A 27,637-nucleotide genomic window follows, 5' to 3' on the forward strand; every position below is an offset into this window, starting at 1 on the left:
CAGGATGCACATTTACATGTTTTGTTAGATATTCACCAATCATTTCATATTCTGTGGAGACACTGTAAAGGCATTCAAGTTTTTATTTGATTTCCACATGTTTGTTAATATATAGAAGCGTGATTGATTTTTTTGTGTTGATCCTGCATCCTGTGACCTTGATAAAGTCACTTTTTAGCTCTAGGTGTATATTTAGCAGATTCCGTTGAATTTCCTATGTAGATAATCATGACATCTATAAATATGAATGTTTTATTTCTTTTTATTATCTTTATGCTTCTTCTTTTCCTTGCCTTTTTGAACTGGCTAAAACATCCAGTACTATGTTAAATAAGAATGGCAAGATTGGACATCATTTCTTTGTTCATGATCTTAGAAGGAAAGCATTTGGTCTTTTTCACCACTAGATATCAGGTAAGCTGTAGGCTTTTGCAGGTGCCTTTCATCAAACTGAGGAAATTATCTTCTATTCTTAGTTTTTAAGAGATGTTATTGTATATGGGCAATGACAGTTAACATTTTTTGTCTCCTTTTTAACATGATTGTGTTGTGTTTTTCTCTTTTTTAATCAATATGGTAAATTTTGTTGATTATTTTTCTATGTTAAATGAATATTCATTCCTGCAACAAACCCTAGGTAGTCATGATGTAAATTATTGTCTTATTTTGCTGGACTTGTGGATGTTGGTATATGTTTTCATAAGACATATATCTGCTGTTTCCTGATTTTTATAGTGTTTTTATCTGGTATGGTATGAGGGTAATGCAGCCTTATGACATTATTTAAGAATGCTTCAATACCTTCTATTTTCTGAAAGAGTTCAGATTGGACTAATTTCATTTCTTGCCAAACAGTGTGATAAAATCCACCACTGAATATAGTCCAACATCTGGAACAAAAGTTTATTTTGTTGGAAGATTTTAGTTACAGGAACTATAGTGATATTCTTTACCTCTGAACATTAATAATGTGATTTTTTTTCTTGATCAGTCTGGCTAATGTTTGATTATTGTACTGATCATTTCAAATAAACAGTTTTGTGCATTCTATACTGTTTGCTCATTTCCTATTTCATTAATGCTATGATCTGAACATGTTCCCCCGGATTCATGTGTTGGAAACTTAATTCCCAATGCAAAATTGTTAGAAGATGTTTAGGTCATGAGCAATCCATCCTCATGAATGGATTTATGCCCTTATAAAAAGGGGGCTGTAGGAGTGGGTTGGTTCTCTCTTGACCTCCTTCCATGTGAGAACACAGCAAAAACAAACGAACAGACAAAATCCCTCATCAGATCTCGGACTTCACAGCCTTCAGAACTGTGGGAAAATAAGTTTATGTTTTGTGTAAATTATCCAGTTCCAGGTATTCTGTTATAGGAGCACAAAACAGACTAAAACAATTTCTAATCTTATTTTCAGTATTTTTTCTATTGAATTTAGGATTTTTCTCTTATATTTCTAGTGTTGTAACATAGACTCAGATTTTGATTTTAGTCTATTTCATTCCAAGTGCTAGGTTAGTTATATCTCACAAAATTTAATATTTTCTGTGGTAAATTTTATTTTAGTAGTAATATTTCCAAATTTTGATTATAATTTCATCTTTCACTATTAAGTATTTAGGAGAATATTGTTTAGACTCCAAGTATTTGGGGATTTTTCTGGAAATTATTTGATTTTCAATGTCTAACATAATTTCATTTTAGCCATTTTCCTAAGACAATATCCTTTTATGATTTTTAACTTGGTAAATATATCATGACTTGTTTTATGTACCAAAATCTTGTTCATTTTGGTGAATATTACTGTGCATTTTGAACGAATGCCTACTCTGCTATTTGAGGGTATAGTGTTTTATAAACGCCAACCTGATTAAGATGGTTATGTTGTTCAAGTCCTCTAAATACCTACTGATTTTATGTATATTGATTCTATCAATTACTGAGATAAGAGTTGAAACATAAATTTCAACTCATATTTCAATTTCAAACATATTTGCTGACTAATATATTTCTCTTACTAATTTAGTCCATTTTTGCTTCAGGTATTTTGGACATCTGTTACTAAGTTCATACATATTAAGGAACACCGTATCAAGTTGATGACTTTACTCTTTTTTAATATTTTCTTTTTGAGACAGAATCTCACTCTGTTGCTCAGGCTGGAGTGCAGTGGTGTGAACATGGCTCACTGCATTCTTAACCTCCTGAACTCAAGTGATCCTCCTGCCTTAGCCTCCCATGCAGCTGGGACCACAGGCATGCGATTGATATTTATATATATATATATATATATATATGATATATATGATATATATATATATCATATATATCATATATATATATTCCATATATGTATGGAATATTACTGAGGAAAAAGAGAAACATATAGATATATAAATAAGGAAAATCATATATATATCAATCTGTATATATATAGATGATCTGTATATATACAGAATGATATATATCTATATACAACATATATGTATATATCTAGGTTGATATATATCAATATATATACACAACGTATATATATGCATATATACACAACATACACACACACACACACACACATATATATATATACAGATTGATACCACTTCACAAATGTGGGTTTGGGTCATCTTGCCAAGAAAAAAACCACGACCAATGGAGGTGCAGACCAAGTACAAAGGGAATACAACATTGGCAGTAGAAGATGATGATTAATAAATATCAGCTATGACCGCATAACCAGTTCCAGAAATGGAGACTATAATTGTCACCAGCTTTTCTTCCAATTTTGTTATGAGTATGTTTGTGTATTCATGTATAAGAAATTTTTTGTTTTCTCTCTTTTATTGTCTTACCATGTAACATAAGATGCATTAACTTTACATCATAGTAATTAAGCTACTGGATGTCAAAGAAAAGAGTGAACATCACTCAAAGATTTTGCATCCTCACTTTGCTGGATTATGGTGCCTAGTTGTTTAGTCAAGCCTAAGTCTGGTGTTGATGTGAAGGTATTTTTCAAACGAGATTAACTTTTAAATAGCAGACTTTGAGTAAAGCAGTTTACCCTCTATAATGTGATGAACCTCATTCAATCATTAGAAAGCCTTAGGTATCCCAAAATAAAAAGAATTTGCCTCCAGATTGTCTTCAAACTCAAGACTACAATATCAACTCCTAGTGGAATTTCTAGCCTGCTAATTTGCTCTGTGGATTTGACTTGTCAGCCTCCACGATTGAGTCTGCCAAAATCATATATATAGTCATGTACCTCATAGCAACGTTTCAGCCAGTGGTGGACCGCATATACGACTGTGGTTCCATAAGATTATAATACAGCATGTTTACAGTATCTTTTCTATGTTTAGATATGTTTAAATTCACAAATTCTTACTATTATGTTACAATTGCCTATGGTATTTAGTAAACTAACCTGCTGTACAGATTTGTGGTCTAAGGGCAATATCCATAACATATATCCTAGGTGTATAGTGGGCTATACCATCTAGGTTTGGGTAAGTACAGGCTATGATGGTCACACAATGACTAAATCACCTAACACCATATTTCTCAGAATATATCCCCATAGTTAAGTGATGCATAACAGTTTATCCAATAGGATTTGCGTGTGTGTGTTTATATACACACACACATACATATATAAAATGTATATTATATACTACATATATATTATATATAATTTATATATTATATAATATATATTCACTTGTTACCCCAAATTACAAAGATTATGCAAAAGTTTCTCAACGGTTCGTCAACATATTTGACTAGGATAAAGCCACCTGACAGGACTGTAGATTGAGCAGTTCAGAAATAACCCAGCTGGGAAACAGGAATCCAGTTTCCCATTCTTGTAGTCATGATAGCTTCTTTGCATGATTTTTTTTTTTTTTTTTTTGTCAGTCTCCCTGACCTATCCTGGCTTAGAGTAAGGGAAAGACTCAGAAATGTGGTATTCTTCACAAATGCTGTTACTCTTAACTCTCTCTCACTCTCTAGTTAGGTGTTTGTTTATTTTATTTTATTATTTATTTATTTATTTATTTATTTGAGACGGAGTCTCTCTCTGTCGCCCAGGCTGGAGTGCAGTGGCGCGATCTCGGCTCACTGCAAGCTCCACCTCCCGGGTTCACGCCATACTCCTGCCTCAGCCTCCCGAGTAGCTGGGACTACAGAGCCCGCCACCACTCCCGGCTAATTTTGTTTTTGTATTTTTAGCAGAGATGGGGTTTCACCGTGTTAGCCAGGATGGTCTCGATTTCCTGACCTCGTGATCCACCCGCCTCGGCCTCCCAAAGTGCTGGGCTTAGAAGCGTGAGCCACCGCGCCCGGCCATGACATGTCACTATATTGAATATTATGGGCAATTATAACATAATGGTATGTGTTCGTGTATTTAAACATGTCTAAAGAGAGAAAAGGTGCAGTAGAGATACAGTGTAAAAGATTTAAAATGGCACACCTGTATAGAGAATTTACTAAGAATGAACCCTGGAGAAGTGCAAGTTGCTCTGGGTGAGTCAGTAACAGACAAGTGAATGTGAAGGCCAAGGACATAACTGTATACTGCTATTGACTATAAACACCGAATACTTATGCTGCACTCTTTCTAAGAAACCATTTTTCTCTCTTCAATAGTAAATTAACCTTAAATGATTGAACACAGCTTAAAACACAAACACATTCTATAGCTGTACAAAAATATTTTCTTTCTTTACATGCTTATCCCATAAGATTTTATCTATTGTATATTTTTTTATAGTTTTTAAACTTTTTTGTTAAGAACTGACATAAACACAATCATTAACCTAGGTCCTTACAAAGTCAGGATCATCCATAGGACTGTCTTCCACATCCACATCTTGTCCCACTGGAAGGTCTTCAGGGGCAATAACACCCACGAAGCTGTTGTCTTCTCTGATAGCAATGTCTTCTTCTGGAATATCTCTTGAAGAACTTGCCTGGGGCTGTTTTATAGTTAACTGTTTTTTTTTTTAAATAAATAGAAGGAGTACACTCTAAAATAACAATAAAAAGCATAGTATAATAAATACATAAACTAGTGACATAACAATTTATCAAGTATTATGTACTGTACATAATTTTGTGTGGTATACTTTTATATGGCTGGCAGCACCATAGGTTTGTTTACACCAGCATCACCACAGACATGTGAGCAATGCATTATGTTATGATGCTATCATAGTTACTGTATCACTAAGCAATAAGAATTATTCGGCTTCATTATAATATTATGGGACTATCATCATAAAGGCAGTCTGTCATTGACTGGTCTTTATAAGGTGCATGACTGGATTTACATAGTTTATTAAAAATAAGAACATAACTGGCATTCTCATCTTTTTCTTTCTCATTTAATAATATACTTTGAATGTAATTTTAATTTAATTAATGAACTTTCAGAATATCATTATTTTATGGCTATACTATATCCAATTGCCTAGAAGTAATGGAGTAAATGTGTTCCATATCTGTTTTAAAGCATTTTGGTCATAGTTTTCCAGATATTCAAAATATATGTAGAAAAGCCTAGTTGTATCTACCTTTTATGACATCTTTACTTGTGGTCACAGGGCAATTTCACAGAAAGACAAGTGTACAGTCCAATTATATGTATATTATTCAAATTAATAAATTATGATTAATTTTGTTTTAACAATATTGCAGTTATTGTGAGCTAAGTAGATGTGGCCAAAAGACCATTAAACATATACGCTAAAGCTCCCAAAATAGAGGCAAGATACACATGATAGACCACACGATTGTTGACGTGATAACTCACGGAAGGCAAGGGAAGCGAAAGAACAGAGAGGAAGAAGGACAAAGAGAAAACTTTAGGGATAATCCGCATTTAAGACAAGAAAAGGGAACTGGTAAGGTAAGTGAATGAGATGGTGTACTTTCCGTAAAGTAAAAAAGAGAGAGTTTCAGGAAGGATGTGAACAATAGTCTGAATGATGTATAAACATTAAGGAACTATGAGTAGGCCATATGTTCAATCATTGAGAGTCTTTTTTTTATTCAACAAGTATTAATTGAATGCCCATTATATATTAAGCACCTAGAGAAAGGTGCAAAGATAAACCAGAAATGCACTCTTCTTTTCAAGAAGCTTAGAGTCTAACCATTCCTATTAAAACAAGAATTCAATTAACTCTAATACTAGAGAGAAAAGTAAATGTGGCAGAATAGTGACACTATTACATAGTCAAGGAATTCTGAGGTCACATAAAGGAAAAATATTTTAAATAACATTAATTCTTTTGAATAAATGTTTGGTATCCACTAAGTAAAATCCTCCCACTTAACCAGTCAAACCATAGCACTGTCTCACAATTTTATATTTCCCCAATGACAAGCTTTCCAAAATACTGTTAACTGATTTATTGATTTATTGTATTAACCTACTGTATTATCAACAACAAATCTAATGGTAATGCATTCATTGAACAACTGTAAATGTTATTGAATTGTAAAAGGTCATGAGTTTACATAAAACAAACTGAACGTATTGGTAAATGAGCCAAAAGAGGAGAAAGTCAGTGAAAAAAAGTCTAAGAAATAAATTAATAGCATAATTTTAGATTGATTTGTCTTGTGTTACATTTATTAGATGAGTCCCAAATAGATTCCATATTATTTGTAGGTAGAATTTATATATATATATATATATATGTGTGTGTGTGTGTGTGTGTGTATATATATATATGTATGTATATTTTATATATATGTAAGTACGTATTGAGAGAGGGTCTGCTCTGTCACCCAGGCTGGATTGCAGTGGCGAAATCATAGCTCACAGGAACCTCTGCTTCCTGGGCTGAAGCCATTCTTCCACCTCAGCCTCCCAAGTAGCTGGGACTACAGGCATGCACCACCAGCTCCGGCTAATTTTTGTATTTTTTGTAGAGATGAGATTTCACCATCCTTCCCAGGCTGGTTTCAAACTCCTGGGCTCAAGTGATACAACACCTTTTTACACATCTTAAAGTTTATTGTTCTTTCTGAAAGGCCTTTTCGGAGAACTATAAAAATGAGTACTCAAAAACCAATTATAAATTGAAGAAAAGTAATTTCAGAAAAAAAATGCACCAAATCTTCACTGTTTCTACTGTTTGGATCAAAATAATTCTCATTTGTCAGTGTTTTTTTTAATATATGAGAAAATAATAAAAATAAACAAAATAAAAACCAAACAAACCCCTCTAAAAACATTTGAAAAGATCCCCCAATATTTGTGATTTTTACATTCACTGTGTTCTCTACCCTCAACATTTTAATTTATTTTTTAATAGAAATAGTTTTTGCAATATTTTATTCTTCCAGTTACATAGACTCAGGAAAATAGATGCTTATATTTTCATTTTTCTTAAGTTTATAATTCTGATATTACTCTACAAATCAAAGCATTAAAAAATAAAATTTTTGAGGACAAGTTATACTAATTTTTAGGATCGAATTTTTTAAAACTACTCTCACTAACATGTTAGTTGCTTAAAACTTTGCCAGTGAAGTGACTGATAAAGTTCCATGTCTCAAGTGACATGCTTTGGAGCTTAGCTGAGAAATTTCACAGGACTTACCTGTCAGCCTTTTGGTCTCGAAGCACAGTACTTATCAAATTAACAACAAAAGAAGAAGATGTTTAACATTCTGAGAATGGGGAAAATAGGAATTTTTTTTACAAAATGTGTTTTCTTTTTAGTAACCGTAAAATGGTTTTAGACTTAGATCCATAAACCTAATTTTGTGGTTCTTTGTTATACAATGTGTCATTTGTTGTGTGAAGGAAAAAGTAATGTTTTGGGCTTGATTTTAAATTTTGGACATGATATAACTTCTACGAATACCAAAGTAAAGATATTTTAACAAAATTTCTATTTCCACAACAAAACTCTTAAAGAATAATTATTGACCACTTGTTGACAATTTCCCTTGCCGGCATCTTCTCTCATGCTTTTTAACTAATGTGATAAAGAAAAAGAAAAATCAAGATACACAATGATTTCCTGAAAACTTTTGTATTCTCACACAAGACCTACTGAGAACTAAGGGGAGATTCCATCCCCAAAAGGAATTACAGCATCCCCAAGACAATATTTACCAGGAATTGCACACTTATAAAGTGGGGAAGGTAGAGTTTGAACCAAGCAATCTGGCTTTAGAGATGATATTATTAAGAAGAGTTCCACAAAACCCTCAGTAAAAATCTTTTTAGTTGATGCACTTGTCCTCGTTTATTCACAAATTATTTGTAAGGTTTTGAAAATGGAACTTGACTTTGTTTCTACACTCGTCATATGCTTTAAAGTTAAGTGTTTATTTTTGCAGTCTTGGAAAATTGAGGGAAGATGTCTTAGTGAAGGACTCTTCTATTGCATGTTGTACAGCTAAATGCTACTTCAATATCTCTAATAGAGGTGTAAGTGTCGAAAAGCTCATTCCTTGATGTTTAAATATGCACTTCCATTACTCTTCTTTTGACAGATTCTTATCTTTAAAGCTAGATTTTATTTCTGCTATATATATTTTCACTTATGCTAATCTAACAGGGGGAGGGCTATCTTAAATCTTTAAGGTCAAAATACAATTCCAAACACCTATATCCAAGCTGCCTAAGAGACATGGTATTTTACCCCAGATACAGATATGTTTTTATATACTTAATGGCAAAGCACAAGTTTGAGAAAAAATGACCTACGTGTAATACATTGAAAAATAAAGAGAATACTTGACATGTTGGTATAATGTTCCAAGAGCCTGAATGAATTGTAGTTTCTAATATTTAAATTAAATAAACGTTTTTACATCCCCAAATTTTGATTTTAAAAATATGATTGTGATTTGCTTATAAAGATGGCATTTCAGATTTGTATGGAGTGTACTTCCCTTGCCAATCAATAATGTGTTGACTATTCTGACAATGTAATACTGTTATAAACAGAAATGTGCTACACTCACTTATATCACTGTATCTAATATTGTTTGTAAAATGCACATTGCATATGTAAACAAGGCACTATATGTTGTAATAAGGGACATATTTACCCACTTTTGATTTGGATCTTAAGTTCTAAAATCTAATTATTTGTCCAAATCACAAGTTATTTTTACAAATGTGTAATTCTTAAAGAAAAGTGTACTCTTTAAAGAACACATTTTAGACATCCATGTTAATAAGTAGAAACATATGCATATTGAATATGCATGGTTTTAAATAAAAAGGAAAGCACTCAACAAAAATAGATTTTGTACAATTCTGATTTACGCTACCTAAATACATGTGGGGGAATTAGCACAATATAGTCTTCCGTTTATAAATAGAAATTTAAGCAATGATGTAATGGCTTACAGAATAGTTCACTTGTATTCTGGAAATATTTTGGAGAAAAGCTTTGACATGCTGCAGTAAGGTGTATAAACTATACTGCTGCTCAGGAATATTTAGAATATTTCAGATAGTAGAAATGGCATAGTCTTTGTGTATGGTGTGTCTTTAGTACAATTTAGACCACCATTTGTCCTCAAGTAGGTCTATTTAAAGTATAATTGACTGCCCTAGCAATTATTGTGAATAGCAGCTGTCTGCTGGTAAAAAGGCATATATATAATGAGGGAGAAAGGATCAAATACATGCAATAGAAAAGAAAAGCATAAAGAACATATCTATATGAGGTATTTTAGTCCAGATTTTATATTTGAAAGGGACAAGGCCTATTAGCCATTTCCAATTAAGGACTATAAAAAAATGAATGAAAGTACTCATCTATTTATGAAAAGCAGCTGGGACTCCCTAAATCCAAAACTAGCAAAAGTTTATTTGTTCTAAAATTGTTGCAGCTTACAGCATTTCATTTATTTTCATTAGCTATGTTAGGGCTTGTGAAAACCTTTCTTGTATCATGTACCTTCTGCAACACACAAAAACACCTTGCTTTGTTTTTCTCCTAAATAGCTACATAATTAGGTAGATTATTTCATGTGTCTGTGCCTGTGTTTGCTGAAGAGAACAAGCCAGATAAATTAGCACTTAGCAGAACTCACAATAGCACATAATATGTCCTTGTGTTTCATATAAAGCTTTATTTGTCATTCACGGCTGGTTGGCAAAACTGACTTTGCTTTTGAAAATGACAGGTGGTACTCTGGTGAGCTCTGTATAGAGAAAGAAACAACCTTCACCAAGACAGTTTCTGTCAATAGCTTCCGTGATTTCGTATTCAATCTGGGCCTGTGTTTCTTCTAAAGTTCTGTTTCATTTGCATCTCTTAGGTCTGGCATCACCAAAGCTCTTTAACAATTGGGATTCTATACCACAAGGCTACAATGGCAGGCTTCCTCTCTTCTCCACAGGCCTGATTAAAAGACAGGTGAAGTTCAGTATATTTCAATAAGCCTCAACATTCCATGTCAGGAATCAATAGCCCTCCTTCTTTTTTTAGGAGTTATTAAATTGCAGCTGTAACATTAGCCTTCTTTATCTAATTGATTGTCTTTTCACAGGGCTAAGAAAATCAATAGCAGTCAATGGGACTGCCCTGTTTTTACCTAATAGATGTTTTCTCCTAATTGGCTGCCTGGGTGGCTTCACCGAGCTCAGTATGTTTTCAGAAGTCCACAGTATGTTGCAACCCTTGTAAACTATCTTACCCTGTGCAACAGTTATTGATTTTATAATGAAATCTAGAAAAATCAATAGCAATCAGGAATATAGATCAGGATTCCTAGGTACGTTATGACAAAGGGCAAACTCACTTTGCTACCACTTCAAACTGTGATTCAATTAAACTTGTCCTTAAAACATTACGTTTCCCAAAGATTTTGATCAAAGTCACTTGATTAGTTGTCCAAGACCTGGCTCAAAATCTAAGACTCAAAAGATGCTGATTTAAAAAATAACATACAAGTTTTTAATGGACTATTTCCTTACAAAATGAGATAAGTCAAAATTATTAAGGGTAAATGATACATTTTCTAGGGAAAATGTGACCTATCAAAAGTCATTGTACACAATATAGTTAACTATATTAATTCCTGAGAGTTAACAATAAAATGTATAACTTTAAGAAAAAAGATTTGGTTGACTTGCCAAATTCCTTACATTTATATGATCTCAATGAGCAACACCGCCCCAATATGGCAAAACACAGGTGTTTTCCAACTGGTCTGACATTACAGAATCTGGGTGGAATTTGCATTCCTTCTCTGAATATTATTAGATTTTTGCCTCTGAATCTAGTTTGAACACTTACCTGTATAAGTAAGACAATGTTATAAGTCTGTGTTATAATCAGACTGCAAAGTTCCTAAGAACACAACTGTTTCTATTAAAAAAAAACTTCACAAATTAAAACACATAAATATTAATTATGGCTTTAAAAATGTTCAGTTTCCCTCTGGAGAGAAATAAATGGTCTCTACTCCTAACAGGCAGGGAGAATTGCTAACTTGTTATATTTATTCCTGCACATTTGCTTTGCAATTGCTGACTTCTATTGTTTCTTGCTCAGTTTTATGCAACCCTGATTTTGCAATCTCATTTTTCTTGACATCTTGAACTAGGCTGGATATATCTTTCAGATATATTCTTAGTATTCATTTTTATTCCCACTCTGGATAAAATTTTCATGTCTATTCTTAAATCCTACTGTTTTTTATTCATATTTAATAATAAACCAAAGAGTAAAAAGGCAGACATTTCTATATAAGGCCTGCAATTTTGTAAACAATTCTCCTTTTTCTTTTGTCATAATAACAAACTGGACATTGTCATATCTCAAACTAGAATCCTTGGCCGCAAAGCAGTTTCATAATACTTTCCAGATTAGCATGCATGTAGCTTAGTCTTTATCATTCTTCACTGACTTGACATGCCCTGCTAAAGAGTCATGCCATTTAATAGGCCTAACCATGATGGGGATGACAGTTCCATAGTCAGTGACAGTCAACCCATATCTGTGGAGCTGTCTCCTGCTCTAAAATCACACATTTATGGTGTATTTCGATTTGACCTCAGCTCTACCAGTTTATTCTCCATTATCTGGCATATGAATAATTAATTAAATAAATAGCACCATAAACAAACACTCTTACAAGGATAGGACTTTCACTCATACATACTATTCTGAAAGAATCCAGAATCAAGAAAATACCAAGTAAAAATCTTTTTATTTTATCAGGATTTGTAGAAAGGGGGATAGGTGTTGAGGGTGGGGGAGAGCATTGATGATAATGATACCTTTCTCAAGCTTAACAGAGACAAATGTCAAAGAAAAGCACCAAAGTGTCAACCAGACGTTGTCAATATCTTCTAAATGCCTCAGAAAATAAAGCTGTTTTTTTCAGTTTAAAGAGTAAATCAGGGTCCTTCCTTGCATTGCAGCATGGACTAAATAACAGCAAAAATTGTGAAAAAAAAATAGTTAATTTCCAATTTCCTTTCCCCTGCCCTAGGGCAGTTTTGAATACCCCTGACTTATGCATTATGGTGTGCTTTTGCTCTCCTGTCTCCTTTTTTGTAGATTCTTGGGACAGAGCATGATAAACTAATTCATGGCAAGTACGAATGACTGATAAATGTCATCTCTCCTAAGCACAGTAAGATTTAATAAGGATCAAAACCTAATGCCAAAAGTTGCATCATTAATACTGAAAGTTCAGATCTTTCATAGAAGGCTTGGTATTTTTCAGGCTCATTTTATATACAAACTATTAAGTTCTCATGGCATTTTTGAAGTAAGAACACAGTATAACTGTATTCAGAAGGTTACAACCAAACATAATAGAAATAAGTATACAGGAAACTAAAATATGTCAGTTTTTAATGGGTTATATATATATATAACCCATTATTTATATATATATAAATATATATATATATGAGGTTGTTGTTTTATTGATCAAAGCTGCTTACAAATGTGTGAAGTGCTTTTTGCCTAAAATAATTTCTGACTTGGTTTTTATGCTAGTCAGGGCCTTACACATCATCAAATGTGTTAAAGTTTATGAGCCAGTAAATTAACTTTAATTACCCCAACATTCCTCCTCATTTTGATCAGTAAACAACAATGTGGATTCCTGAAGCAAAGAAAAAGCAAATTCTGCCAGATCCGATCATCAGTCTTTGCCATTAGAAGATTTTGGCTGGACCTTCTCTATTTCTTTCATTTATGCATGCAGTATTCAATAAATCAAACCCATTCCTCTTTTATCCCCAGATTGATGGGGGCCCTTTTCAAACAAAAACACTATTTTTAAACCTAAATCGAAATGGATTAAACATACATGTGGATGTGTTGTATGTATGTATACATATATGGGTATTTAGGTATATGTATATAGGTAAATATTTCACTAACTCATTGTATGCACATGTACATGCATATATTCATATAATAGTTACTATGACTATTTAGACAAGACAAATTTTAAGGAAAAGTTTATTCCCCCTACATTTATACTGAAAAGTTAATAGCAAATACAAAAATGATATTATCAAGTTATAAAATAATGTTCACGCTACAGCCACTACTTCTCTATCTCCTACCCCTACTCCATTAACACCATTACTCTCATAATTATTGTTATAAATTCAATGTGATTAAAGTTTTAATGATAAGGATGGTGATTTCATGGCTTATTTCATTTGAAGGACTGTAGTTATCTTTTTATACATTTTCTCACATCTCAATTAACCCAACTCAAGAGACCTCTTTAGATCCCAGAACATAAAATATTTGTATCAGAGAGCAGGGGTAAATGAAGGGAAACACTCATCCTTCTTCTTTTTTTCTTCTTTGAGTGCCCTTTGTAGGATTGGAAACAAGTAAACTGCATTGTAATCCAAATAATTGACACAATTTTAGTTGCTTTTTAAAAACTTCTCTACATACAAAAATGGATCATCACCCTTAAACTTTTATGGAATTGCATTTTCACATTGGAGGAGAGGAATAGTTTTAAACTAAGCAATTTTACCTTAAGCTTAAGTTGAAGTCTTGTATTTCAAGTCTTGTGTGTCAGATCAGAAACACTTTTATCACTCAGCCATTTTATTTGTATTTCTAAAACAGGATGCTTATTATGCTTTTACCAGAAGCATATGAATTGGTGACTGTCACGCAGTTATTCACTAGTGCCTGCTTCACCATGTGAAAGAGCAGGCTCCAGAGTAAACAAGGTCATAGGAGGTGGCTGTAAATGGACAAGGTGCACAGCCAAGGAGATGAATGAGATGCCTTAAATGAAAAACCTTATTGCTCCTTCATAGAAGCTAAGTTAAAAACAGTGTATTCCATTTGGATTCTTTCCTCTTCTTCTGTTTCCTCCCTTCATATTCTTTGCTAGATGAAAGCCATAGGTAATTTGAAGAATATAATCATTAGAAAAACATGTTTATTATGCTGAGAACTAAGAGGAGAACCCTTAAAGAATAAACAAGAATAAGGGATTTATCTGCGATCTCTGGAAAAAAAAAAGCTGGATAATTTAGGAACTGAGACAAAATGATGACAGTGTCGTGGCTAAATTCTAACCTCTGCAAGCTGGATTGTCACAGGTTATTGAAAAGCCTGTTGGCAATAACACAGTCTGTCTTGAGTTGGAAATAGTTACTGAATACAGGTCTCTCTTTGACAACATAATGAGCCATAATTGTTACAACACTTGGACTTCACATGAAAATTAGAGTAACCTTATGCAGTATCAATCCTGAAGTGGGTGTTCATGATTTTTAAATATTTCTTAGATTTTTGCATCCAAAAGAATTATAAATCATTTGTCTAGCTGGTGTATCAAAAGAGAACATGTTGGATCATGGCCCTTAAATGAACATAGGCAAGATATTAAAATAATAAAAATATTTTTTCCAATAAATTTCTTTATAATCTGCTTATATCACAAAGGGAACATGATTTCAAATGAAATTAATAGCTCCATTGGGATACAAGCTGTGACAAAGACACTTTTTGACACTATGTTGATGCCGTGTATATGTTGAAAATGGAACTAACACCTCCCAGAGAACTGACATTGAGAGATGTATAAGAATAACTGAAGATGAAAATCCATCCCACCTTTCATGAAAAATCATTTATTATTTTAGGGATTTGCTTCCATGTACACTAGGTTGGTGTGACATGTAAAGACAGAATTTCTCTTTAAATATGAAATAAAAATAAATGCTCTATCGAAATGAAAAAGAAAAGCCAACTCTGCTTCCAACAGGGAAAGTGACTGCCATGTAGGCTTAAATCCCTAACAGATCTATTATTCCTTGGATCTCTAGGGATTAGGACAAAGTGAAAAGAAGTGGAAAGTGCAGGAATAGTGCAGGGGGTCAGAGTAGGGCGGTATGATACTAGGGTAAAGTGAAATTCCCGATGTTCTCTTCCTTCTGAAGGGCAATCATTCTGCTTTAAAAACCTCAACAACTGATATTTTCCAGTGTGTTATTATATCTTATTATTGTTTTAATATAATTATAATGCTTAATATGTGTGATGATTTGGTGAAATATTTGATGGGAGTTCACTAGCATTATGTATTCATTCATTTAATATATACTTATAACATGCCTAAACCCCAGATACTCTTCCACATACTAGGTAAAGATCACAGTCTCCACCCTCATAAATCTTAAATTATAGAAGGTTATTGTGAAAAAGCATATTGTCATTATTAACAAAAACTCACTGTTCAATGACCATGAGCAAGTCAGTATGTCTCTTAGTCTCAGTTTTAGACTCTATGATATGTGAACTATTTTTCTACTCTACTTCAGCACATATTATTTAAATAAGTATGTATTAAGTATCTATGATATGTTAATATAACTCTATCTGGTAGTCAATCCCATAATCCACCACTTTGCCATAAGTCAGACCACTTTTCAGGTTGTTGTTATGGTATTAGTACTCTTCTGTAATCACACTTGCAAATCCCAAATTATTTGAAATTGCTCTCCATTTTCAATATCCAGAAGTCCAATGATCAATAACAGTTTATTTCTGTAAAATTATTTTTGTATTCCATTTTTATGGCAAACATCCTTTTCAAACATCATGAATAACTTCTTCAAAAGCCTCGAATTAGTGTCTTTAGAAATTTCAAATAATTTTTCAAGCAAGTTTTCTTTCATACTAAGCAAAATCTACCAAGCAATTGAGATACGCCTAATTACCTAAATTTTTTGTAACATGTCCTCTTTAAATAAATGAATATATTCTGTTTTGAATTTATTGATAACAGTTATTTTTATCTAATGGATATACAGATTCAGTAGAGGAAATTGGGAAAAAATCCCCTGAAATCTAGCAGAATCAAAAGTATCTATAAGAATACTGTGAATTATAATAAATGTTCATTTTTAGTGAATGAATTCTCAGCTTAATTTTACACTTACAAGTGTAAAACTTACACTTTTTAAGTGTAAATTTTACAGTTAAAAAGGTAAGTTTTTTGTAAAAACGGGGATTATGACATATATATGAAATGTTTAAAATGCACCCATGTAAGTAAGTAGATTGATGAATATTGAAAAATCTATACGCTTATATAACCATCATTCCAATCAATATCTAGAACATTTATATAATTTCAGGAAGCCCCCTTCTGTCATTTTTAAGTTAACACCCACTCCCAGGTTCTACCCAAGACAACCACTGATTTCCGTCACTAGAAAGTATGTTTGCCTTTTCTAGAGTTTATATAAATGAAATCATACAATATACACTCTTCTATGTCTGGCTATTTTAGCTTATCATAATATTTTGAGACATTCATATTGATGCATTTATCAATAGTTTGTTCTTTTTATTGTTAATTAGCATTCTATTATATGAATAGAACACAGTTGTTTATCCATTCACCTGTTGAAAAACATTTGCATTGAGCCAAGACTTGGTATATTTTATCTTCTAAATTTTAGCTATTCTGGCACGTGTATGTGGTTAATATACATTTTGCTGGGAACCAGCGGAGTTTTTTTTGTGTTTATTGGACATTGATTCTTTTGTAAAGCATTTTTTAAAGTCTTTTGCCAATTTTTATTGCATTATCTGATTAATTTTAAGTACTATACATATATTCCAGAAGGAAGTTATTCTTTCAGAATATATGCTTTTTTCAATTTGTGGCTAATCATTTCATCTTCTTAATAGTGTCTATTGAAGAGCAGAGATTTTAATTTTGATGATATACAAAAATTTCCATTTTTTTGATTATTAGTTCTTTTTGTTTTCTAAGAAATGTTCTTCTACTTCATGGTTGTGCAGATTTTCTCCTATGTTTTCCTCTAGAAACTTCGTACTTTCTGCTTTATATTTAGTTATATGATTTATTTCAAAACTATTTACTTTTGCATATGGTGTGAGGGAGGGGCTGAGGTTCATCATTTTATTCCATACTAATATCTAGTTGTTCCAGTACAATTTGTGAAGACTTTCCTCACTGATTTTGACATGTCCCTTCAACAAAAATTAGTTGACAACATGTCATATCCCTTGAATTCTCTACTCTGTCCCACTGATCTGTTTGTATTTTTTTAAATAGTTGGTTATTTGCTGTCTTTTGAATGTCTATACATGTTTCAGAATCCCCATGTCAATTTAGAAAATTTTATTTTTTTTATTATACTTTAAGTTATAGAGTACATGTGCACAATGTGAAGGTTTGTTACATATGTATACATGTGCCATGTTGGTGTGCTGCACCCAATTAACTTGTCATTTACATTATGTATTTCTCCTAATGCTATCCCTCCCCCTCCCCCCACCCCACAATTTAGAAAATTTTAAAAAGCAACATGGGAACTTGGCTGAGATTTATTTTATTTTGCATATCAATTTCCAGAAAATTTGTACTTTAATAATATGGGGTTTTTCTAATCCATGAACACAATGTATTCCTCCATTTATTTAGATCTTCTTTATTTCTCCTACCAATATTTTCTATTTTATAGTGTAGATGTTTGCACATAAATTTTTATATTAATTCCCACTTAATATTCTCAAAACTACTGTAAATTTTAAAATTTATCTCCAAAATTTTGTTTTCAAGTTATAGAAATGCAATTGATTTTTGTATATTGAGCTTGTATCCATTGACATTGCCAAATACCCTTATTAAATTTAGTAGTTTTTTAAATAGATTCCTTAAGATTTTCAACATAGACAATCATGTTATCTACAAATAGGGACAAATTAGAATGCTAGTTTTTCAAACTTTAATTGTTTGCTTTTATCATTATTTTTCAATGACGCACAATATTTATACATATTTATAGGGTACAGCGTGATAGTTAGAAACATAAATATAATATGCAATGATCAAATCAGGCTGATTAGCGTATACATCACCTCAAACTTCTATCATTTATTTGTGTTGGGAACATTCAAAATCTGCTCTTCTATTTGAAAATATACAATAAATTGTTAATTATAGTCACTCTTTAGTGCTGCAGAAGATTAGAACTTATTCCTCCTATCTTACTGTACTTTATTATCTGTTAACCACACTTCATCCTTCCCTCCTCCATCGCTTTCCCTGCCTCTAGTAACCACTAGTCTACTCTCTACTTCCGTGAGATCAACTTTTTAGCTTCCACGTATGAATGAGAACATGTGGTATTTACCTTTCTGTGCCTGGTTTATTTCACTTAGCATACTGCCTACCAAGCTCCTCCATGTTGCCAAGAAGGATATAATTTTATTCTTGTATGGAATAATAGTATTCTATTGTGTAAATATAACATGTTTTCTTTATCCATTTACCTGTGGATAGACACTTGGGTTGATTCCATATCTTGGCTATTGTGAATAGTGTAGACACTGCTTCAATATACTGATCTCCTTTCTTCTGGATATGTACTCAGGAAGGAGATTGCAGGAATATATGGCAGTTCTATATTTACTTTTTTATTTTTCTTTATTACAACAGTTTAAACCTTCAGTACAATATGTAATGGAAATGTGAACAAACATCCTTGCCTTGTTCCCAACTACTGGGGCAAGATTTATAATTTCAATGTTAATTATATAGTTTTCATAGATTCTTTTTATTAGTTTGAAAAAAGAAACCCCTTCTTTTTTTGATTTGCTGAGTTATAAACAAGTGTTCAAATTTATCAAATAATTTTCATGAGTCTTTTGAAATGAACACATTCTTCAATAAATGTGATGGAGTATATTGATTGATCTTAAATGCTAAGCAAACTTCTGTAGAATAAGTCTTACTTGCTTATGATCCATGATACTTTTCTATCTATGCTGGATTCCATTTGCTAATGTTTTCTTAAGGACTTTGTTTCTAGGATTATTAGAAATATTTGTCTCTATTTTCTTTTTCCTGTTTTGGCTTTGCCAGATTTTGGTATCAAGGATATGGCAGAATCATAAAATTACTTTTGATTTTGATTTTCTTCTTAAATAGAATTCTCTGGTGAAGTTAGCTTAGTCTAGAGTTTTTATGGGAAGACTTTGTATTATTAATTGTATTGTTTTAATAAATATCAAAGGTTTGGTTAAATTACCTAGTTTTTCTCCAATCAGCTTTGGAAAATTATACTTCTCAAGGATTTTGGCCTTTTCATCTTTGTTTGCAAAAATTGTTCATAACATTTTCTCATTACTCTTTTTGTGCCTGTCAGATCTCTAATGATATTTTCTCATTTATTTTTGATATAGGTAATTTATATTTTCTCTTGTTTTTCCCTTCATTGGTCTTTCTAGGGTCTTTATCAGCTTTTGCTTTGTTAATTTTATTTATGATCTGTTTTCTATTTCATTGCTTTCTGCCTTGTAATTATTTCTTTCCTTCTACTTTCAATGGGTTTAATTTTAATTTTCCTTTTTGTGACTGTGTTTTTCCTTCCCCTCTTTTTTAAAAATAATTTTCAATTGTTTCTCCAGAGCTAATCATATGCATCCCTAGCTTCCTAGAATTTATATAGAGTAAATCTTATCTTCCTTCACACTTCACTTCTGGCCCGTCTACCTGCCTGCTTCATGCTTCTCAGTTCTCAATGCCGACTTGACATTGCCTATTGTCCAAATGTAACAAATTTAGTGTCGGTCTAATGACAACAATTTTTCTCTCAACATTTGTTCATCAAAAAATGTTTTTTTCTTTCTCATTTTGAAAGATATTTTCTCTACTTACAGGATTTTAGGTGACATTTTTAGCATGGTTTTTAGCAGTTAGACTAAGAATTGCTTAAGTATGGTTTTCTTTCTACTTTATGTTTTAGGGTTTTGCTGAAATCTTGAGTCAATCAGTTAATATTTTCGTCAAATTTGGAAAGAATTTGGGCCATTATTTATTCAAAATGTTTAGCTCAGTTTTTTATTCTTCTCACTATTGAGACTTTTAAAAACTTATGTTTTGACTCTTTTTGTATCTTAAGTGTCTGTTCATTTTTCTTCAATCTCTTTTATCTGTTTTTCAGATTGGAGTATTTCTATTGATCTTTTGTAAAGTTTAGTGACTCTTCCATCTGCTTTCTTCAATCTCCTGTTAAGCACTTTCAGTGATTTGTTTTTTCATTTCTGTCTTATAATTTTCAGTTCTGAAATTTCCTTTTCAGTCGTTTTACACAATATCTTCCTTTAATATATATTCCCTGTTCCTCACTAAGACCATATATTCCTTTAATTTTCTGAACATTTTATCCCTTATTTCTTTAAACATATTTATAATAGCCTCTTTAAAGACTTTTGTTGCTAAATCCAACGTCTGGGCTATCCCAATGTTGATTGCTACTGAATATTGCTATGAATATATATATATATTTTTGATTGTAGGTCACATTTTCCTGTTTCTTTCCATGTGTTACTTACTTCGCATTATACTTTGTTAATGACGTGTTTAGAAATTCTAGTTCTATTTTGTTCATCTGAAGGAATTTTTTTGCAATTGTCGGCATATCTACAACTGACTGATCATCTTGAACTGATTGCGGCCTAATTATGTTTTTTTAGGGCAATTCTATAGACATCTAAGTTTTCTCAAGTCCCTCTCACTTGAGGAACTAGATGTCCAGAATCTGTTTCCCCAAAGATTTTTCCAGAATTTGATTTTAGACTTAGTTAGAGAAGAGGTAGACTAGGCCTTACCTGAACATATTGTCTTTACTCTTTAATTCATAGCCTTTCTGGTTCCTAAGATGAAGGCCCAGATTTTTCACAGTGTGTTAACCTAACAATGTCTGCACACTGCACGCGCCTGAACTGCAAAGATTCCTAGCATTATTTAATCTGTAATACCTCTGTGCTATTCTGTTCCCAAGCCCATAGGAGACAATTTCTGTTAAGTCTTACGTAGTTTAGCTCTGCTTTTGGCCAACGACTCACAGAAATTTTCTGATGCTTTTCTCTTCACAGATCTCTACCATCTAGAGCCTTGCCCAGCCTCTTAACCTACTTCAAACTCCTGAGGTGTGTTTAGACTCTACTTTGTTGTGACATGGCCAAGAGATTGTTCCCTGGAGGAGTCTTGAGGATCATAGTCTTGTTCTTTCTTTTCCAGTATACTGAAGCAGATACCTCATGTAGTTAATCAATGTTATACTTTTCAGTAGGAGAGCTAGTCCCATAATAGTTACTGTCATAGGTCAAAACAAAAGTCTATATTTACTATTTGAACATTTTCTACTTGTCAATAGATAATGACTATTTTATCCATGGCAACATGATTTTTTAAAGTTTGCCTACTATTCTATTGCAAAGGTGAACTCATTTATATATTTCCTCTATGTTTGGGTATGTAGGTTAAACCTAGTAATTTTGAGTGTTTTCTAAGTGCCATGCATTGAAACAAGTGTTTTACAGACACAAAAGCATGTAATCGTCACAACAAACCTCTGAAGTACAAGTATAATAGCATTCTTAACATTCCAGATGAGAAAACAAAAGCATGGAGAATTAAAATAATTTACTCAAAATCATCAAACTAGTAAAATGAAGCTAACATTTAAGCTCAATTACAATAGACAGTAATTGAGCCCTAAGTGTTTCAAATTTTATGACTTAGATGTTTATCTCATTTGATCAATGTTCCCTGGGATGTTCATATTTTATTTGTTCCTATGAGTTCTTTATATGTAAAATATTCACCTACTAATCATTTCTTATTTGCTTGTATACTATCTCTTCTTTTGGGGAAAAAAATGATCATATTGTGAAATTACATAAATAGTCACCAGCATATTTTTAGGGTATCTTTGTTTGATTGATTGATTTAATTTTTAATCTTTCTCCCCTCCCCCCAACCCCAAGTTGTTAGTTGATTTAATGTGATAACAATTGCATTTATAAACCATTTAAATATTAGTAGGTATGTTTCTAAGCTTTCTATTTTGTGTGATTGATCTGGCTATGTTAAGTCTTTAGTGTATTGTACTACATTTTTTGATTTTTGTATTAATACATCATAATATCTGAAAGTAAATGTCCCTTTTCAGTAATTTTTGTCAAATCTTTGATTATTTTTGTCTTTTCCACATTTCATTTGAATCTGAGGATAAGTTTGTCAAAGTATCTGTATATATGTCTGGGCATTTCTTTATATTGTGTTTCATGTTTACATTTCTTGTTAAAGAATTAGCCTTTTAATTTCTCAGAGGAGAAAACATGCATTTCTTCATATACAGTATTCAATATGTTTTAAATTTTATTTATACACATCTGCCATTTTTATTAAGGTTATTCCCTAGTTTATATTTTTGATAGCTAAGATGAATGTGATTTTCTTCATTTTCACTTTTTACAGATAACTAATAGCGTGATGAAAAGTTATTTCATTTAGGATTTTAGTGATATAGCTAGTCAATTTACTGAGGACTCAATTTTTCTTTTAAATTTTAAGTTGATTGTCTTGAATGTAATACAATATATAATATTCCTAAGTGAAACAAATTATATTTATAAATGTATTTTTGCAGACACTTTATTTTTCTTACAAATGTGCAGTGGCTAAAACTTAGAAACATGTTTAATTACAGTTGTGGTAGAAGGCATGATTGTCTAATACAGTCATGTGTCACATAACATTTTGGTCAAGGACAGACCCCATATACAATGATGATCCCTTAAGATTATAATGAAGCCAAAAATTCCTATTGTCTAGTTATATCTTGATGATTAACTCTGTGTAGGCCTAGGCTAATTTGTGTGTTTAAGTCTTCATTTGTTTTACGTTTAAAAAGTAAAACAAAAAAAAATTTTTGAAGCAGTTAAAAACTTTTATAATTAGGATATAAAGAAAAATATTATATTTGTACAGCTGACCAGTGTGTTTGTTTTTTAAGCCAAGTATTATTATTAAAAAGTTAAAAAATTAAAAATTTTATAATATAAAAAGTTACAGTAAGCTAAGATTAATTTAATATTGAAGAAAGAAAACTATTTTTATAAATTTAGTGTAGCCTAAGTATATAGCATTTATGAAGTCTACGGTACTATAAAGTAATGGCCTAGGCCTTCACATTCACTCACGACTTACTTACTCACCCAGAGAAACTCACAGTCCTGTAAGCTTCATTCATGGTAAATGCCCTACATAGACATACCATTTTTTAAAATCTTTTTTTTTTTTTTTTTTTTTGAGAAGGAGTCTCACTCTGTCGCCCAGGCTGGAGTGCAGTGGCACGATCTCAGCTCACTGCAACTTCTGCCTCCCAGGTTCAGGTGATTCTCCTGCCTCAGCCTCCCAAGTAGCTGAGACTACAGGCTCATGCCACCACGCCTGGCTAATTTTTTTGTATTTTTTTAGTACAGATGGGGTTTCACCATGTTGGCCAAGCTGGTCTTGAACTTCTGACCTCAGGTGATCCACCTGCCTCGGCCTCCCAAAGTGCTGGCATTATAGGCCTGAGCCACCGCACCTGGCCTTGAAAAATCTTTTGAGTCATATTTTTACCGTACCTTTTCTATGTTTAAAATACTTACCATTTTATTACAATTGCCTACAGTATTCAGTACAGTAACATGTTGTACAGGTTTGTAACCTAGAATCAATAAGCTGTACCATATAGTTTGGGCATGTAGTAGGTTCTACCATCTAGGCTTGTGTAATACACTCTATGATAGTCACACAATAGCCAAATCCCATGATGACACATTTCTCAGACTGTAACCTTGTCATGTAGTGATGCATGACTGTATTTGATTTTAGTAAGCATGTTGCTAAAGTCATATTTATAAAGATAATGTAGGCTGGTAGTTTAAAACATAGTATTTACCAGGTTAAAAGTATATACCCAAAGGATTATAAATCATTCTACTATAAAGACACATGCACACGTATGTTTATTGCAGCACTATTCACAATAGCAAAGATTTGGAACCAAACCAAATGTCCATAATGATAGACTGGATAAAGAAAATGTGGCACATATACACTATGGAATACTATGCAGTCATAAAAAGGATGAGTTCATGTCCTTTGCAGGGACAAGGATAAAGCTGGAAACCATCATTCTCAGCAAACTAACACAAGAACAGAAGACCAAACACCACATGTTCTCACTCATAATTGGGAGCTGAACAATAAGAACACGTGGACACAGGGAGGAGAGCATCACACAGCAGGGCCTATTGGGGGGTACTAGGGGAGGGATAGCATTAGGAGAAATACCTAATGTAAGTGACAGGTTGATGGGTGCAGCAAACCACCATGGCACATGTATACCTATGTAACAAAACGGCACGTTCTGCACATATACCCCAGAACTTGAAGTATAATAAAAAAGTATATGTGTATATATATATATGTGTGTATATATATATATATATATATATATATATGTGTATATATATATATATATATATATTCTTCTCTATCTAGTTTCTATCATAATGATACATGAAATTTACTCAAATTCATTTCAGCATCTATTTGGGTGGTCTCATAGATTGACATCTTCTATTTTATGGTGTGGTTAATTTTATTAAAACATATGTTGGGCATTCTCAATGTAAACATTAAAGCTTAAAATATCCAAAATTTTTAAACAAAAATAAAATAATTTTATTTTTATTAAACTAATGAGCGTAATATAATGAAATATTATAAAATTAAATTACACATTGAAAAAGTCCCCTTCATATTTTAAGTATATTATATCACTCTATGTTGTAAGTATATTCTTTTACTCTTTGTCGTTTATATTTTCTTTGTCAATGTGTTTTTTAATATATTAGTTGTTTTGTCTTTCACAATGTTTTACCTTTTACCAAAAATTATATCAAAGTGCATTTATCAATTTGTAGTATTGTCCTTAACCTGCTTTTTAATTTATACATCTTTTACTCCTGCTTCATTTAGGTTTATTTTGTTGCTCCCTTTCAAAGTTCTTTAGATGGATGTTTCATTATTATTTTATTTTAATGTATTTTTACTTGATAAAATATCACATTTGTGTCTTACAATAACTTTGTATCTAGCTCATAGATTTTATGTGGCCTTATTAGTTTTTATGTGTATATTTTATTTGATGAAAAATGCTTGAAAGTAGACCTAACTATGAGAAGTTTTCTCTTAAAATTCATATAACTTGTCATTTTTGTTCATCTTCTTAATTTTTAATTTTATGTCACTAGTGCCCACATAAGTATCTTGTAAATTTTGCTATTTGATTTTTGTGGCTTATTACATGCTCAATTTCTATAAATGTACGATGAGCATCAGCAGCAAAATTATACTTTCTGCTTGAAGGACATTTCATTCAAGTCACATACCTGAAATTTTAGCATGTTAATTAAGTTAATTAAATCTATTATAATTTTATTTATTGTTTTACTGCTTGATCTGTCAATAACTAAGAGAGCTCTAATAAAGTATTGAAGTATTACTGTGTTTCTATTATTTTCTTAATTAATTTTTTTCTTTTGCTTTCTATACTTTGCTGCTAGATTATTTAGGAAGACTGTGTGGGTAGTATAGCTTTCTGTACTTGAATAGTAGGAAATGTTATCTTCACGTGGAAATGATTATTTGTCTAAGAGTAAGCTTATCAGATTACAAATTTTCAGTTTGCACATGACCAAAATTTGTAGTCTTCTGATCTTTGCTGTTTTAAGTAGTAATTGATTTATACATTAGGATGATAGATTACTCTTGTACTTTAATGTGTTTTTCACACTATGGAGACATTTTAATATTTCTGTGAGTATTATAACCATATTTCCAATTTCACCTCCCTCTTCAACCATATAGACCTCAAACTGCTCTTCACCTGTGACCCTGCAGGAAAGCCCTGTATTTGTTGCTCTACTCAGAGCTGATCACAATTGCATGGAATTCCTAATGTAGCCAATCCCTCTAAGTCAAAGTTGATCTCACTGTTATCTGTGCAACACATCAATGAGTACAAAGAAGAAGAAATTTAGTGTTTTCTATTTTCTTTGTTTGTTTGTTATTTAACTTTTATTTTAGGTTCAGGGGTACCTGTGCACATTTGTTACGTAGGTAAATTGTGTTCACAGGGATTTGGTGTACAGATTATTTCATCATGCAAGTAATAAGCCTAGTATCTGATATGTAGTTTTTTGATCTTGAGCCTCCTACGAACCTCCACCCTGAACTAGGCCCGTGTGTCTGTTGTTCCCTTCCTTGTGTCCATGTGTACTCAATGTTTAGCTCCCACTTATAAGTGAGAACATGTCGTATTTGTTTTTCTGTTCCTGTATTAGTTTGCTTAGGGTTATGGCCTCCAGTTCCATCCATGTTGCTGCAAAGAACAAGAGCTATTTTTTATTATTGCTGTGTAGTATTCCATAGTGTATATGTACCACATTTTCTTTATCTGGTCTATCATCCGTGGGCATCTTGATTGATTTCAGGACTTTGCAATTATGAGTAGTGCTGTGATTAACTTAAGCATGCATGTGTTTTTATGGTAGAAAAATTATACTTCTTTGGTTATATACCCAGTAATGGCATTGCTGGGGTAAATGGTAGTTCTGTTTTAAGTTCTTTGAGAAGTTGCCAAATTGCTTTCCACAATGGCTGAACTAGTTTACATTTTCATCAGCAATGCATAAGCATTCCCTTTTCCCTGCCACCTCACCAGCATCTGTCATTTTTTGACTTTTTAATGATAGCCATTCTGACAGGTGTGAGATGGGATCTCATTGTGGTTTTGATTTGCATTTCTCTAATGATTGGTGATGTTGAGAATGTTTTTATGCTTGTTGACCATGTGTATGTCTTCTTTTAAAAAGTATCTTTTCATGTTCTTTGTACAATTTTTATGAGGTTCTTTGGTTTTTGCTAGTTATTTTGTTCAAATTCTTTATAGATATTAGACCTTTGTCAGCTGCATAGTTTGCAAATTTTTTTTTCCTATTCTGTAGGTTGTCTGTGACTCTGTTGACAGCTTCTTTGGCTGTCCAGAGACTCTTTAGTTTACTTAGGTCCCATTTGTCAATTTTTTTGTTATTGTTGTAATTGCTTTTGGCATCTTTGTCATGAAATCTTTGCCAGGGCCTATGTCCAGAATAGTATTGCCTAAGTTATCTTCCAGGGTTTTTATAGTTTTTGGTTTTAGATTTTAGTCTAATTAACCTCTATTGAGTTGATTTTTATATACGGTGTAAGG

At 32.2% G+C, this 27,637-nt stretch overlaps 1 long non-coding RNA gene across 1 annotated transcript in view; it reads right to left on the reverse strand.

The window, feature by feature from the left end:
- Window positions 1-10,105: 10,105 nt before the first annotated feature.
- LOC112207281 (uncharacterized) overlaps window positions 10,106-27,637 on the reverse strand; it is a 35,798-nt gene continuing 18,266 nt past the window's right edge. The window contains exon 4 of the long non-coding RNA XR_002941713.2: window positions 10,106-10,397. This is a non-coding gene — a long non-coding RNA (uncharacterized LOC112207281). The remainder of the gene's footprint in view (window positions 10,398-27,637) is intronic.

Source organism: Pan troglodytes, chromosome 4 (assembly GCF_028858775.2).
Source record: "Pan troglodytes isolate AG18354 chromosome 4, NHGRI_mPanTro3-v2.0_pri, whole genome shotgun sequence".
NCBI lineage: Eukaryota > Metazoa > Chordata > Mammalia > Primates > Hominidae > Pan > Pan troglodytes.